Source organism: Plutella xylostella, chromosome 14 (assembly GCF_932276165.1).
Source record: "Plutella xylostella chromosome 14, ilPluXylo3.1, whole genome shotgun sequence".
Classification (NCBI taxonomy): Eukaryota; Metazoa; Arthropoda; class Insecta; order Lepidoptera; family Plutellidae; genus Plutella; species Plutella xylostella.
The window spans coordinates 8100896-8115726 of NC_063994.1; the positions used below are offsets into that span (position 1 = coordinate 8100896).

The 14831-nt window shown below is 37.3% G+C and overlaps 1 long non-coding RNA gene across 3 annotated transcripts in view; it reads left to right on the plus strand.

Annotated features, from left to right (window-relative positions):
• Positions 1-14273, plus strand: part of LOC105395339 — a 46630-nt gene extending 32357 nt beyond the window's left edge. For all 3 annotated transcript variants that reach the window (XR_007267001.1, XR_007267002.1, XR_005254820.2), the window contains 4 exons: positions 5991-6155; positions 8357-8448; positions 10902-11040; positions 11384-14273. This is a non-coding gene — a long non-coding RNA (uncharacterized LOC105395339). The remainder of the gene's footprint in view (positions 1-5990; positions 6156-8356; positions 8449-10901; positions 11041-11383) is intronic.
• The last annotated feature ends 558 nt before the right edge of the window (positions 14274-14831 follow it).

The following is a 14831-nucleotide window of genomic DNA, read 5'->3' on the forward strand; positions in this document are numbered from 1 at the left end:
TCAACACCAAATGACCCTAATTTTTTTAAACCATTAAATTTAAAATTTGTTCAAAATTTACTACGAGTATTTTAGTTGGTTATAATAATATTTTGATGCGCTTTTAAATCCACTTTAATATTGCCGACGGCGTCATTAAGCTAGTCTTATCCGTTCAGGAGTGTAGTAGGTATTACTCTTAATTCATTTAAATAATAAGATATTAGTAGGTATGCATACTTGCAAGTATGATTGCTATAAATATCAATTTATCAATCAAATTAGATCTTGTTCATCTTCATTTATTATCATTTTATAGGTATGACAGGCAGAACAAGTCAATTGTAGTCATTAACATTTACCGAAATAGTTAAGTAAATTAGGATCAGCATGTAGGTATAAATTATATGCGACAAGTACGCCAATCAAGCAATATGCGTAATAGCAATGTATATTTTCAAGTACGATTCAGTAAATCCCAACTTGAAAGTATACGCGATTAGTACGCACAAATCGTGTATATTTTCAAGTAAAATATTTATTTTTTTCACTTGAAACTATACAGTGCTAGTACACTATGGGTGCGTTCTGGCCTTGTATAGTTTCAAAACACGCTACGCTGAAAGATTGTTAATTGCAAATTTTTGGTGGTGGCAACCCTAAAGAATAGCTCTAGTGACTAGTGTTTATTCCCGCCACGCTAATAAGAAGAACGATAGGACGAGTAAACGATATAACCGTAAACCAAAACCTGCGAGCCATGTTTGTAGCAAAACTAACAATAAACTACGTATTGTTTGTTTCCACTTTAGATTAATAATATACAGACAGATACTGTATCACAAACAAAACCAAAGCAAATAAAAAACCGGCCAAGTGCGAGTCGGGCTCGCGCACAAAGGGTTCCGTAGCAGCAAATATAATTTACAGTTAAATCAACCTATCTCAAAAACTATAAGAGATACTTTGATCAAACCAAAAATCGTTGAAAGAGTTAATTAGCATGCATCACCTCTATTTTTTTTAGAATTTTATACCTCGTAGTTATAAAAATAGAGGGGGGGGGGACATACTTTTTACGACTTTGAGAGCTGATATCTCAAAAACCGTTCACTTTAAGAAAAATGTTTTTTAAAAAACTTTATATCATTTTAAAAGACCTTTCCATTGATACCCCACACGGGTATGTACATCGAAAAAAAAAATTTCATCCCTCAGTTACATGTATGGGGGGCCCCACCCCCAATTCTTTTTTTTACTATTTAGTGTCATATTTTTGTAGCGGTTCATACAACACATATTCCCATCAAATTTCATCACTGTAGTACTTATAGTTTCCGAGTAAATCGGCTGTGACAGACGGACAGACGGACAGACGGACATGACGAAACTATAAGGGTTCCGTTTTTGCCATTTTGGCTACGGAACCCTAAAAACTGTCCGCATTTTGTTTTCTGTCAAACCGTTTAATTATAACCTAATGACAACCATTGTAGGTACCACTGAATAAAGTCACAAATCTTCTCACCGAACTATAAAAAATAAGTGTTCAGTGGTGTAAGTGGGGTTTTATTTGAGGAGACGTTTCGTTTGCACTGACACTCCATCTAGTTCGTATATTGTTAATCTAAGGTTTCCACACCTGCTTCCACCGCTATCCACGGACAACGGACATATGGCCGTTCCCACCATGATGTCATATTATACTAAAGATGCGCGATTATTACTAACCATAATCGAATAATTCGATTATAGACTTAATTCAAATGATTCGAATAACCTCATCATTCATTCGATTATGAAAGAGTGAGAAGTAAATACAATAATGTAGAGCGTCGTCTCATTCCTCCCTATTAAAATGACTACTTTATATTCGATTATCAGTCTTTTCATCTTAAATAATACTCTATGCCTTAAACACAAAGTTCATTTTTGAGTGTCAAATAGAATCATTCAAACATCAGTTCATTCGATTATCGGTCTTTTCATCTTAAATAATACTCTATGCCTTAAGCACAAAGTTCATTTTTGAGTGTCAAATAGAATCATTCAAACATCAGTTCATTCGATTATCGGTCTTTTCATCTTAAATAATACTCTATGCCTTAAGCACAAAGTTCATTTTTGAGTGTCAAATTGAATCATTCAAACATCAGTTCATTCGATTATCAGTCTTTTCATCTTAAATAATACTCTATGCCTTAAGCACAAAGTTCATTTTTGAGTGTCAAATTGAATCATTCAATCATCAGTTCATTCGATTATCAGTCTTTTCATCTTAAATAATACTCTATGCCTTAAGCACAAAGTTCGTTTTTGAGTGTCAAATTGAATCATTCAATCATCAGTTCATTCGATTATCAGTCTTTTCATCTTAAATAATACTCTATGCCTTAAGCACAAAGTTCATTTTTGAGTGTCAAATTGAATCATTCAATCACTCTTATTCAAATAGTGTCATTCGAAGGAAAGTATTCATCATTCATCATTCATAATTCATTTCATCATTCGATTATGAAAATTAGTGGTTAGTGGTTTGCAAATTCGATTATTGACATTAGTGGTATCAAACCATTCGATTGTTGCTGTCATTCATAATCGCCCATCATTATATTATACATTATTATGTATGTATACTACTTGAAAAGAATAGTGTGGACAGAGAGCGTTGTACGAAGAGTACTACTTTACTTTATGTTTAGTTCGGCATGAAAGCTGTGGAAATAAAATTAATTGTGAATTATGGCTTGACTCATTCATACATTGTAGTCTTTGGTCTGGTTTTACGTTAGGTTTTATCGGTCTTACCCAGAAAAGTAATAGTATTCTCACTCTTATCAAAAACTAGTGTCACGTAAAACAGCTGTCAAATATCTACCTCTATCTGTAAAACCTGGATCAGACTTGTGTAAGTATAGAAAGGCTTTTGAAAACGGCCAGACAATTTTTTACGGAATTGGGCATGTAATGAGCTGTGAAAGCTTTCTGTCCTGGAAATCCCACTGGAAAACCTTTGAACACCAAGCGAAGCTCGTTGGAAAAACTAGATTTTCATAATAAAGTTTTAATAACAAGCGAAAAGCCTTCGTTGTGCTTCACCATTATAAATAATATAGGTAAACAATATTTAAATGCACTGTAAGCACGCCGTTCTAATGCCTACAACCAACCACAGGTACTTGCGTACGTGTATGTTAGGTCAGTATACAATGCGTGCATATTTCCACGTCGGACTGATGTGACTCATAATCGTAGGTAATCTCTTGTAATTTAATGCAACGGTATTCACTTAACCTACAGAGTTTTGCAAATAGTAAGCTGAAAGAGGGTGATTCAGAGGGTCCTGAACCACTTTTGGCGATTCGAGAAACATAATTTGTCCCCATTGTTGAAAAAACAACAAGGTTTCTACGGAGCAGTTTTTTTTGTCACTAATATCCAAATCTCATAGAAAATAAGTTGTTCAGAATTACCCTCTAAGTCACCTCCTTTCGGCTAACCATACAATTTTTGCAACACCATGTATAGGTTAGGTACAGACTGAAAATACCGATGTCGACCTTAAAATTGAAGGCGGTATTGATTAGCTAAGATATTTGTTAATAATTGGTAATTAGATCTTCGTAATTGTTAATGAATCATTAACGATGATGGCAGCTTGGTATTCCATAAATGGATGTAAATGTCACTGTATGTACTTATGTTGATACTACTATAAAAATAAAAGACTTCTTGTAAAGGTAGAACCTAATTTAAATTGTCTTACATGAAAGTAGGTATATTCAGATATTCCTTAGGGCGAGGCCCCATTGCTGCGCTGTGGTCTGGTTTTCCCTATATTTTTTTTGATGATATGTGGGGACAATATGTGGGGACATCTCATACACAGCCGTCCGACCCCAAGCTAGGCAGAGCCTGTATTATGGGTATCGGACAGCTGATATATCTAGACAAATACATAGATAGATAAATATTAATTATAAATATGAACACCCAAGACCCGAGTACAAATATCTGTCTTTAAACAAATTTTTGCCCCAGCCGGGAATCGAACCCGGGACCTTCGGCTTAGCAGTCAGGGTCACTAACCACTACACCAGTCGGCCGTCAACCTGACCCTGAAACATAATATATATGGAAAACCTCACCGCACTGGAGTAATGGGGCCTCGCCCTTAGGCAAGGTTTATCGAAAATTAGCTCCCAGTTATGGCAAGGCATCGTAACAGAGTGTGAATTATAATCTTCACTGCACCTGTGCTATTGTACTGTTTTATTGCCATTTAGTATGCAGAACGGTAGCTTTAATAGCCAAAGATAGTTTTCAAGTAATGTAATATTCACATAGCGGCGCAGATTGAGATTGTTTAGTTTATTCGCTCTTTTAATGGACTTTTAATTCAAAGATGCGTTTTATGTTTATGTAGCCTTAGAAATGGTACTATTTATAGCACGTTCTGACAGAAACATTTTTGATTGATGACTTTACTTCTTCAAACAAGATCATTATTAGTAAGTAATTCATGAGAATTTAGCCAATCACAATTCCCACCGGCTGCATTCCATACTGAAGTTATGATTATCTCGATATTCTCAGGTGTGAAACGGACTAGTGTAGTGTTTTCCACTTCCACTAACTAAGTATACAAGCAACGACACTCCACCACTTGTAAACTACACAAGAGGGCGGATGCATCAATAACAGAACGCGACAACACATAATGTTGTGGGACTTCCTCTCTAGAAATGTATGTGGAATGTTTCTTTGAATTGAAATGTGCAACTTATCTACCGTGATATCGACTCTTGCACATGCCACATGGAGGATGCAAATTTAAACTGCTTGAAGCTTTATAAATATATCCAGATTCCTGATGGTGCCTATGCTATTAGAGTACCTTCTAGTACGTTAATCAAAGTTATTTTTACGACGAATAGGTAAACTATCATCATCAACTCTGTTCCACAATTCCGATAAATGTTCGAAGCATAAACGAAACTCGCCGAATTATGGAAAGGGCAAAACTTATTGAATCGGAAACATGTTTCAAACTTGACTGAACTTCTGTTGAGCAGATGCCTATAACCCTTGCATCTGGTTCAGTTGTAAGGTTTCGTTAAGAGTTATGCGACTAAACAGCATTACAATACTAACACCATTAGATGATAAATAATTTATATAGTATAATTTATTAAAATCAATCTACCTAAGCTAAGAATCAAACTTATGACTTTCCGCGGATGACTTTTTGGTGATAAAATCATCATTTCAGTTCATATGGGGGTGTTTTCTCGATGAAAATACTCGTAGAATCCACCCTTTGTCGGGTCGTGCGTAAGTTCCGTGCCTACCGCTCAAGAAAATGGCCCACGCGCTGGCCCTAAAATGTCATATACCTATCTGTCATAATTTGTTGAAGTGGGGGAACGCGGGTGCCATTTTCTTGAAGCAAAATGTTTTGATGGTCGCATTCTTACTTTTGAAATCATTGATTTAACCACACAGCATGGCATGATACATGGGCCATGGGTGAAGGGACCTAATCCCAGAATTCATTCACCCTTGAAAATATGAATACTAAAGTCTTAGGGCGCCTTCAAATTAGTCGCTAAGTGTCGCGCTGCTGTCTAAATTCCATATAAATGATTAACGCTGCAGTCGCGCATCTTTTAAATTACAAAATTTATATGGATTTTGATAGCAGCGCGGCTGCAGCGCTGCAGCAGCGCTGCAGCCGCGCGACAATTAGCGACTAATTTGAAGGCGCCCTTAAGTATAACGCTCCCTACGCACAGGCAGGAAGTTTGCTTAGCGCGTAGCTAGGCGCTTAGCATGTATTGTCTAAGGCATGTATCAATAAGGCATTTATCAGTTCACGAAGACTCTAGAACGTTCGTTTTACTGAGTTACTCGCTTGGTGACTCGCTAGGCGCTAAGCAAACCTCCTGCTTGTGCGGACGTAGCCTAAAATCATCATGGACGTTCTATTAACCTTTCTTGTCTTTCCCCAGCGGCGGTCCACATAGCGGGCGTGGTGGCGGCGGTCGGGGTCTCCGTGCTGGGCGTGTTCTGCGTGCTGTCCGTGCTGCAGCTGGCCATGATCTCGAGCCGGGAGCGCGTGGGGCTGCAGTACACGCACCTCGTCACGCTGAAGTTGGCGCTTGCGCTGCTGGCCGGTACGTTTGTCATTTGTTTTTTTATTTAACATCTCGGGACCATGGGATCCCGGATTTTTGGAAGGCGTGCATGGGGCCGAAGCCAACTGTGTGAAATGTGACACCAACCGACGAATTTTCTGTGTAAACTATAGGAGTAAACCTAAGGAAAACCCCCGGTTAGTGCAAGATTATTGCAGGATATGGATATGGAAGGCGTGCATGGGGCCGAAGCCAACTGTGTGAAATGTGACACCAACCGACGAATTTTCTGTGTAAACTATAGGAGTAAACCTAAGGAAAACCCCCGGTTAGTGCAAGATTATTGCAGGATATCGATAAAACTAAAGTTTTAGTGTCTAAAACAAAGAGACGAACTTCTAGTATCAGCGTCTGCAGGTTTGTTTTTGTTGAAGTGGAATATTGTCTGTAAAGCACCGCTCTGCTTGCGATGACACCTCACATATGAGTTGGTCCGGGTCCCCGTGCCGGGCGTGTTCTGTCTGCTGTCCGTGCTGCAGCTGGCCATGATCTCGAGCCGGGAGCGCGTGGGGCTGCAGTACACGCACCTCGTCACGCTGAAGTTGGCGCTTGCGCTGCTGGCCGGTACGTTTGTCATTTGTTTTTTATTTAACATCTCGGGACCATGGGATCCCGAATGTTTGGAAGGCGTGCATGGGGCCGAAGCCAACTCTGTGTGAAATGTGACACCAACCGACGAATTTTCTGTGTAAACTATAGGAGTAAACCTAAGGAAAACCCCCGTTTAGTGCAAGGTTATTGCAGGATATGGATAAAACTAAAGTTTTAGTGTCTAAAACAAAGAACGAACTTCTAGTATCAGCGTCTGCAGGTTTGTTTTTGTTGAAGTGGAATATTGCCTGTAAAGCACCGCTCTGCTCGCGATTACTCCAAGCATGTTATTTGTCGTGGGGCTGCAGTACACGCACCTGGTCACGCTGAAGTTGGCGCTTGCTCTGCTGGCCGGTACGTTTGTCATTTGTTTTTATTGTTATTGGTCGAAACACAAGTGTTCACACTCGACCCGACGACGCCACACGCGTGTTGTATCGCAAATGGCGTCGCATCGAATGTTTATAGTGTGATGTGATTCTAGGCATAGAAAATAGTGATTTGACTCAACACGTGTCGCGGTTCATCGGATCGAATGGCGTTTATAAATATAGTGTGTAAATCAACCGACAGCTTGTTCTATAACTTCAGGGGTTAAAGTCTATCTAAAGTTCCTTCGTGCAACTCAGCGTCCGCAGGTTTGTGTTTGGCCGGTACGTTTGTCATTTGTTTTTATCGTTGAATTGTTATGACTTGTATCACGCGACCATGGGATCCCGGTCGGAAGGCGTGGATGGGGCCGAAGCCAACATGTAGAGGCCCGTTTGACTGGATCTATGTGAAAATTGTGAAATGGGACACCAAGCGACTATTTTTCCTTTAATAACTTTACTATCTAATTTTGCTGATTGGCTGATTTTACAATAGCCAGATAAAAGTTGTCTGGGGAATAATTTTGATGCTGTTAATGTATTTGTATACAGTGACAGCAACAATTTTATTCGTGCCGACACAACACGTGAACCGATGCGATGCCGATGCCGTGTAGTTTGGGTGTAAGTTTGAATTAGTGTTCAATAAAGTTTTGTTAGTCCGTTGCAATATACAAACAGACTTAGGTCTTAGTTAGTATTTCGTTTAGGAATTCTTGATTGTACTGATTGTGAATGTGCCTGTGGTACCCTTCTAAAACAAAAACCCGTTTTTCAAGTTTCTGGAAGTTAATTAATTATTCAACGTTCCAGAGAGTGCGGAAGCTTGCCCGAGACATCGAATATTACCGCCAAAATTAATGCATTTTTAAAAGACGCGACGTTTAAATTTTTTTAAACATCGAGTGATATATAACCCAAGTTGTGGGCCGTAAAACGTATAGGTATTGGATGTTGTTTTTGGATTTTAGTAAAACAAAAAAAAAGTTATCATCATCATCATCAGCCCTTAATTGTCATACATCACATAGAGCTCTCCCAAGGCATATCTATAGCTTCTGAACATAGTTATAACTGCTGCCAATACGCCGTAAGAAAATGTTCTTCTAAGTACTTCTTCTTTGCATCGTACCGACTCTTCGTCCCCAGGGTTAAGCAATATAATAATATATGTATTATGTATACGTACAACTAAAATGTAAATTTTATATATTCCAGCATTGCTGTCGATTTCGGCGGCCGGCCTGTTCGCCGTGCAGGGCGATGACAGGGGCTTCTACCTGACCAGGGGAGAAGCGTTCTATGTACAGGTAAATATTAAGAAAATTCTCCTAATAATGATATATTTTTTTTAATACGTTTTAAAATCCTACCTATTATTTTATAAGTCATTTGCATGTCAAGCAATAGGTGTAACTTGCCGGCCACTATTTTAAGAGTAACTAGTTAATTTTTCAATTCGGCAAAGAATAAATATTTAATACTCGCTGTTCCCGCGCGCTTCGCTTCGCCTTAAAAAGTTTTCCCGTGGGAATTCCGGAATAAAAAGTAGCCTATGTTCTTTCCCAGGGTCTAGACCAGCTATACTCAAACTGCGGCCCGCGGGCCGCATGTGGCCCGCCGGGCCTTTCTCAGTGGCCCGCGTGCCATGAGAGATAATAGAGAATATACATTCCGTGTAAAAAGTATCGGGATTATATCCATAAAACAAAAATATTACTATTCATACAAATTTATTTTATCACCTTCAAAGTTTGCTCCTTCAGAAACGATAAACTTACGCCCACGAATTATCCAATCATCACAACATTTATTTAAACGCTGTTTTCAGAGTTGTGTTTAGTACTCGCGGTGATTTTTCCTTATTGTCTTCTATCGATTGAAAACAGTGCCTCGAAGTGGTAATTTGAGCTTAGGAAAAAAAGAAGCTAGAGCCGTGAGTTGCAGCCACATCTGGTTAATTCGATGGTATTTGTTGAGTGTTTGCTCAAAAATTCATTCACAATGATGATCTTTGTGCGAAAGGCGCGATATCGTGGTGAAAAATCTTTTCTCGATTTTTTTTCCACAAATCTGGCCTACTTCGTCGAATTTGCTGTAAATTTAAATTTTAATAATTAAATTCTACATAACCCGCAAATAATATTATTTTCCTACCGTTTGACTTTCTGGCAAGAATTCCGAGTGCACAACACCACGATAGTCAAAGAAAACAGTCAACATGACTCTGACTAACAATCGATAGAAGACAAAAAAGAAAATTCGCCGCGAGTACTAAACACAACTCTAAAAAACAAAAAAAAATGTTGTGATAAAATAAATTTGGATGTATAATAATCATTTTTTGTTTTATTGATCTATCATGGCGAGCTGATTTTCCGCATTTAGCCTCCAAGGTGGGCCATTATGCGTGAAATACCTATGGGGTGACTAGCTACTAAGCCACCCAAGCTCACGCCAGAAAGCCAGTAGACGACCTAGGTTGCTCATGACTTCCCGGAGGGACCCCGGAGATCCGAGGATTTTTGATCGTAGTGTCTCCACGCCTTTGCAATGTAACAAGACATGGGAAGCTGTTTCAACATCCTCCATCCAACTTCTGCAAAGAGGAGTGGTGGAGATTTTCATGCGATATAGGTGTTTATTTAACCGGCAGTGGCCTGTTATGGTACTTATCACGACACGTAAGTTTGCTCTGTCCAAGCATAATAATTTGCGTGTTAGTTTAGTATTAATTAGTGGTACAAAAGCTTTTGTTTGTTTGCACTCGGCACTGTTACTCCAGAGATTGGTGTGGCATTCTGTCGTTCGGGAACGCAACCAAGAGCGAATTTGGTTGAAAGGGATCGGTACTATCGGCTCTGGGCCTATTGGTGCAGTGTCAGATCCCTTTCGTGCAAGTTCATCAGCAGCGTCGTTCCCCAGCGACCCGCTGTGCCCTTTTATTTATTGATCTAATCCCGATACTTTTTACACAGAGTATATGCATGTGTTTTTTATATTATTATTCGATAGTTTATATGGCATAAAAAATTGCTTGCGGCCCGCGACACCATGACTTAAACGTGTTTGTGGCCCTTATGTAAAAAAGGTTGAGTACCAATGGTCTAGACCGTATGTATACCAAATTTCAATCAAATCCGTTTAGTAGTTTTGGCGTGAAAGAGTAACAGACAGACAGACAGACACAGTTACTTTCGCATTTATAATATTAAGTAAGGATTTATGCACTCACGAGCAATGAAATAGTTCCAGCGACAATAGCACCAAATTACTCCTAAACGGAGAAGAAGATGCTAGGCCAGCTGAGATACGCTATCAATATTATACCGTGAAACTAGGTACATTATAATAGGCTATTTAAAGAGAACCGTTTCATTTGTTTAACGTTCTGTCTGTGAGAATTTCCGTACATTTTCTGCGTTTAAATTTTCCCACAAAGATTGTTTATCTATGTAGACTTGTAGAGCAACATACACTTGACCTTAACGGTTAGTAAAGTTATCCTACTACACCACTACACTAATTAATACATACCTAATAATATTATAAACTACAGGACCTATTTCGAAATTTCTTTGGAAAAGTAAGCAATGAAAAAGTTAAACTTACAAAATGTCCTAATTCCTTCTATGTGGTTGTCTGGAAGAGATTACTTTTAGTAATAAGGCCGCCAGTTGTAGGTACTATTTATTTTCTTTTGTACGTTTGTGAAACTGTTTCTGTTTGTGTGCAATAAAGATTTTTATTATTTTGTTTCCAGATAGTGTGCATAGTACTGAACTCGGCGCTGTTCATCGTGTCGCTGTACGACAGTCTGTTCTCGCGGCGCGCCGGCGGAGACCCCACGAGCCCGCTCGAGGCCGCCACCATCGGCAACCCTGGCTTCAAGGATGGCAGAGGTGAGTCGACAGCCCTAGGCGCTATAACAGGCTCTTGCAAAAAAGAAGAAGAGAAAAAAAGTGGTATAGTAAGCCGAAAGTTAGGCAAGAGAAATTTGGTGATAATATCTCGAAAACTATCTACTTTTTACTAAGGTCATATTGCCATATTCTGGTCACTCCTGAGCTGGCCTATCGGCCCTCCAAGGCATGTATTTACCTTTGGGACACCCTGCATGAGCCTCAGATTCAACATATGTGCTGATAGTTCATTTCTACTTTTCCAAACTAACTAACAAACAGAAAAGTTACTAACAGTTACTAACTTAAAAAAAAAACAATAACATTTCCACATTTATTCCAGGCATATCCATGACAGACGCATCAGGCAAGCCGTACAGTTCTAACGGGCATGGCAGCGTGGTTTCCATGAATACCACCATGTCCACCGTCACCGGGCTGTCGGATGCCAGCACCATCACTCGGTCACCTCTTCGGTCCTCGCTCAAGAAGCCAAGGCCCCGGGAAGGGGAGCCCGGGGGCCTGGGCATACAGAACCCGGGCTACTCCGGGCACTCCCCAACATTGAACCGGAACGGTAGCCAGAAGAAAGTAAGGATCCAAACGCACAGTACTGAAGTGTAATGTGATTTTGTGTGGCCTTTAAGATTGTTATACAGGTATTGTGGTGATTGCTTGTTAAGATACGTGTTCAAAATGGAACGGTGGTAAAAAATATTTTTGAATAATAACTTTTGGTGTGGGTAGTATGCGCCGATAAAAAGGTGTAATAGTACCCTGGATGGGTTCACTTTCAGAGTGAGCTTGTCCTTGCTACGGCCCCTGAATAATGTATGAAAACTACTGTGAAGGTGCAAATTGCAGGTAGAATTGTACCTGCTATAAGAAAGTCTGATTCAGGAAATAAAACTGGACCAAAATATTTGTGAATGTTTATATTCCGTATTTTAATACTTATAGATATGTATTCTATTTCAATTGGATCATGAATTTTGCAAGACTAATCAACTAAACAAACGTAGGTTCCCTACGCAGCTTTTATATGTATTTGATCATCATTAAAGTTACTACTTTTTAGTCTTAAGTCTCTGTAATTTAAATGAAAATTTATTTATAGATAGATAGATACTATAAATCTCGGCTTCTTTAAATCTGGGCTTAAATCGTATATACCTACCTATTTACATTCTGTAGATTCAATATTAATTTGATGTCTTTGTATTAAAAATATAGATTTAGACATGGAAGTATTAAAAAAGATCTTTTATACTACTTCCATGGATTTAGAGCCAAATATTGGAAAAAAATATAATTGTGTATAATGATTATAATATTTATAATGCACATCGCACAAAAGAATTTATTAATTAATTAAACGTCTAGGTATCTAAAAAATCCATTCGAAATTGTGTAGGTATCATAATATGTGTGCAACTTATGTAGATAAAAAGATATGAAAAAATTCACAGATGTAATACATAATATGACGAAATTAAAAATAAAACTATCTCAAGTAAGTGGAATAGTCAATATTGTAATTACAAACTTCAGTTGCAGATTTGACCATGACGTATATCGATATATGGCAAAATATAATTCCAACTGCAAAGAAGTTTCTTTTTTGAGAGAGCTTATCTTTGTACCCTCAGTGCGCGAGTCTAACTCGCACTTGGCCACTTTTTTTTTCATTTAGGTTCTAGTACATTATCATTCTTGTTTTTTTATAATAGGAAGTGTGTTATTTGTATTAGCCTTCCTTGTTTACTTCAAAGTAGGTATGTTATTGTATATTTTAGTTCCATTAAATGGACAAATTGTGTAGGTAGCTGTACACAAATATATTTTAGTTATTTAACGCAATTTTGTTCTCGCAATATATATTTACCTTTTGAACTAAGTTCTTCTTGATATTATGTCGCTGTTGATAACACTATATTGTAAATAATGTATCAGCTCAAAGCGTTGTTAAATGTGTTATATGATTCTGCTATTTACAATACCTATATATGTCTGTACTGTACCTCAGCAGAGGTAAAGAAAAATAAGTTAAATTTTGGTATGTTTTTTAAGACGTAAAAATATATATATTGTATTTTAAGTTTCAATTTTTTATTTCAATAACTATCTGTTGATGATATGAGTTGCTTTCATACGATTATGTATTTTGTATATGGCAGATTGTATAAATGTAACTTCTGATACATAAAAATTTAGTTTTATACATATTGCTAATGCCGGATCACATATGTATGTATATATTGTGTATGTATATATTTTGCATGAATAAATGTATTTTTTCTGAATATGTAACGCTGTGCATTACTTTAACTATTGACAATTAGGTAATTATGTAAGTAGGTAATTTTATTTTATGAATGTACCACCACACACGACATTCTGTTTTGATATGTATTTTTTAATATTATAAGCAAAGTATTTAGTAAATAAGATATGTACCTTCTATGTTACTTGCTTTTAAAATTCATAAACACAATTTGTATGGTAGTATGGATTTATTTGTAAGATTAGAAGTAAGTCTTGTAAATACACAATTACATGGTATTAATTAACCCACCAGGTTTTTAAGAAATCATCACATTAAGGTATTTACGTAGTTAATCCAGTACTGGGTATTACAGCCATCTATTTTTAAATTTTATTTGATGCAGATCGAATCTCATAATATCTTCACTATATTAGGCAAACGAATATGTCTCAATATTTTTTTAATTACAGCTGGCCTTGGTAAAGTTAATATCACCCTATATGTAGTTTTGTATATTGTACTATCTTAGATCTGTTTGCAATATGCATGCTTCAGTTTTGAAGAACAACTGTACTTTATTTTGTAAATTTTTTTATAAAGCAGTCTGGATTCACCATATTCTTTACATAATACAATATAGGTTAAAACCTATATTGTATTATGTATTATGTTCTACATTCTTTCTACATTTTAAGATATATTATGTTTATCCTATTTCCGTCCAAATTCTGGTCTCACTACATTAGCATCACGTTTTTTTGAGTAGTTGTAAAATGTATTAATGAAACTCAGAATTTTATTATTGTTAATGTTTTTAGTATATATGGGTTTCGAATTAGTCATTCGCTTCACGTTTCTTTAAGATAACGTCTGGCAAGCAATTTATTACAATGTTGATTTGTACATCCGTCCAATTTAATAGCTAGTTATTTTATGTAATTAAATAAATTATACGTAAGATTTGAAAGTGAGTTTTAAATTATTTCCTCATTTAATATCGTCCCCGTGTAGTCCCTTTCCCTACCGCTAATGTAAACACATTACCTATTAATTATAATATCAGCGGTTTAATTTCTGTTTATATAAACTGTTTAGTTTGACTATGTTTTGACGGGCGCATCCTTCCTTGGAACAGCCGCCGTGGCCCGTATTCTGTAACTCCCAGTGGCAATGCAATGGTTGTTATAAAATGACTGTGAACCCTGTCAGTTTAGATAAAAAAAAGGACGTTACAGCAAAAAATTACCAACACCGAAGAAAAATGGGACAAATTTAAAAATGTTTATCTTTGAAATCTGCCGCCTTTTACTTTGGACATCTGTTGATGGCCATGTTCTTCTTTGGTTCTACTTCATAGCAGTTGTTTACAAACAAAGTAAAGTTATAGTAGATTTTTTAAATATACCGCCCTTTTCTTTGGACATCTTTTGCCGGCCAAGCTCCTGGCACCATAGATTTTGTCTATGGTACTAACATCCTTTTTTTTTGTCTGTGCCAATGTCAACATTGCGACAGACAGACATGA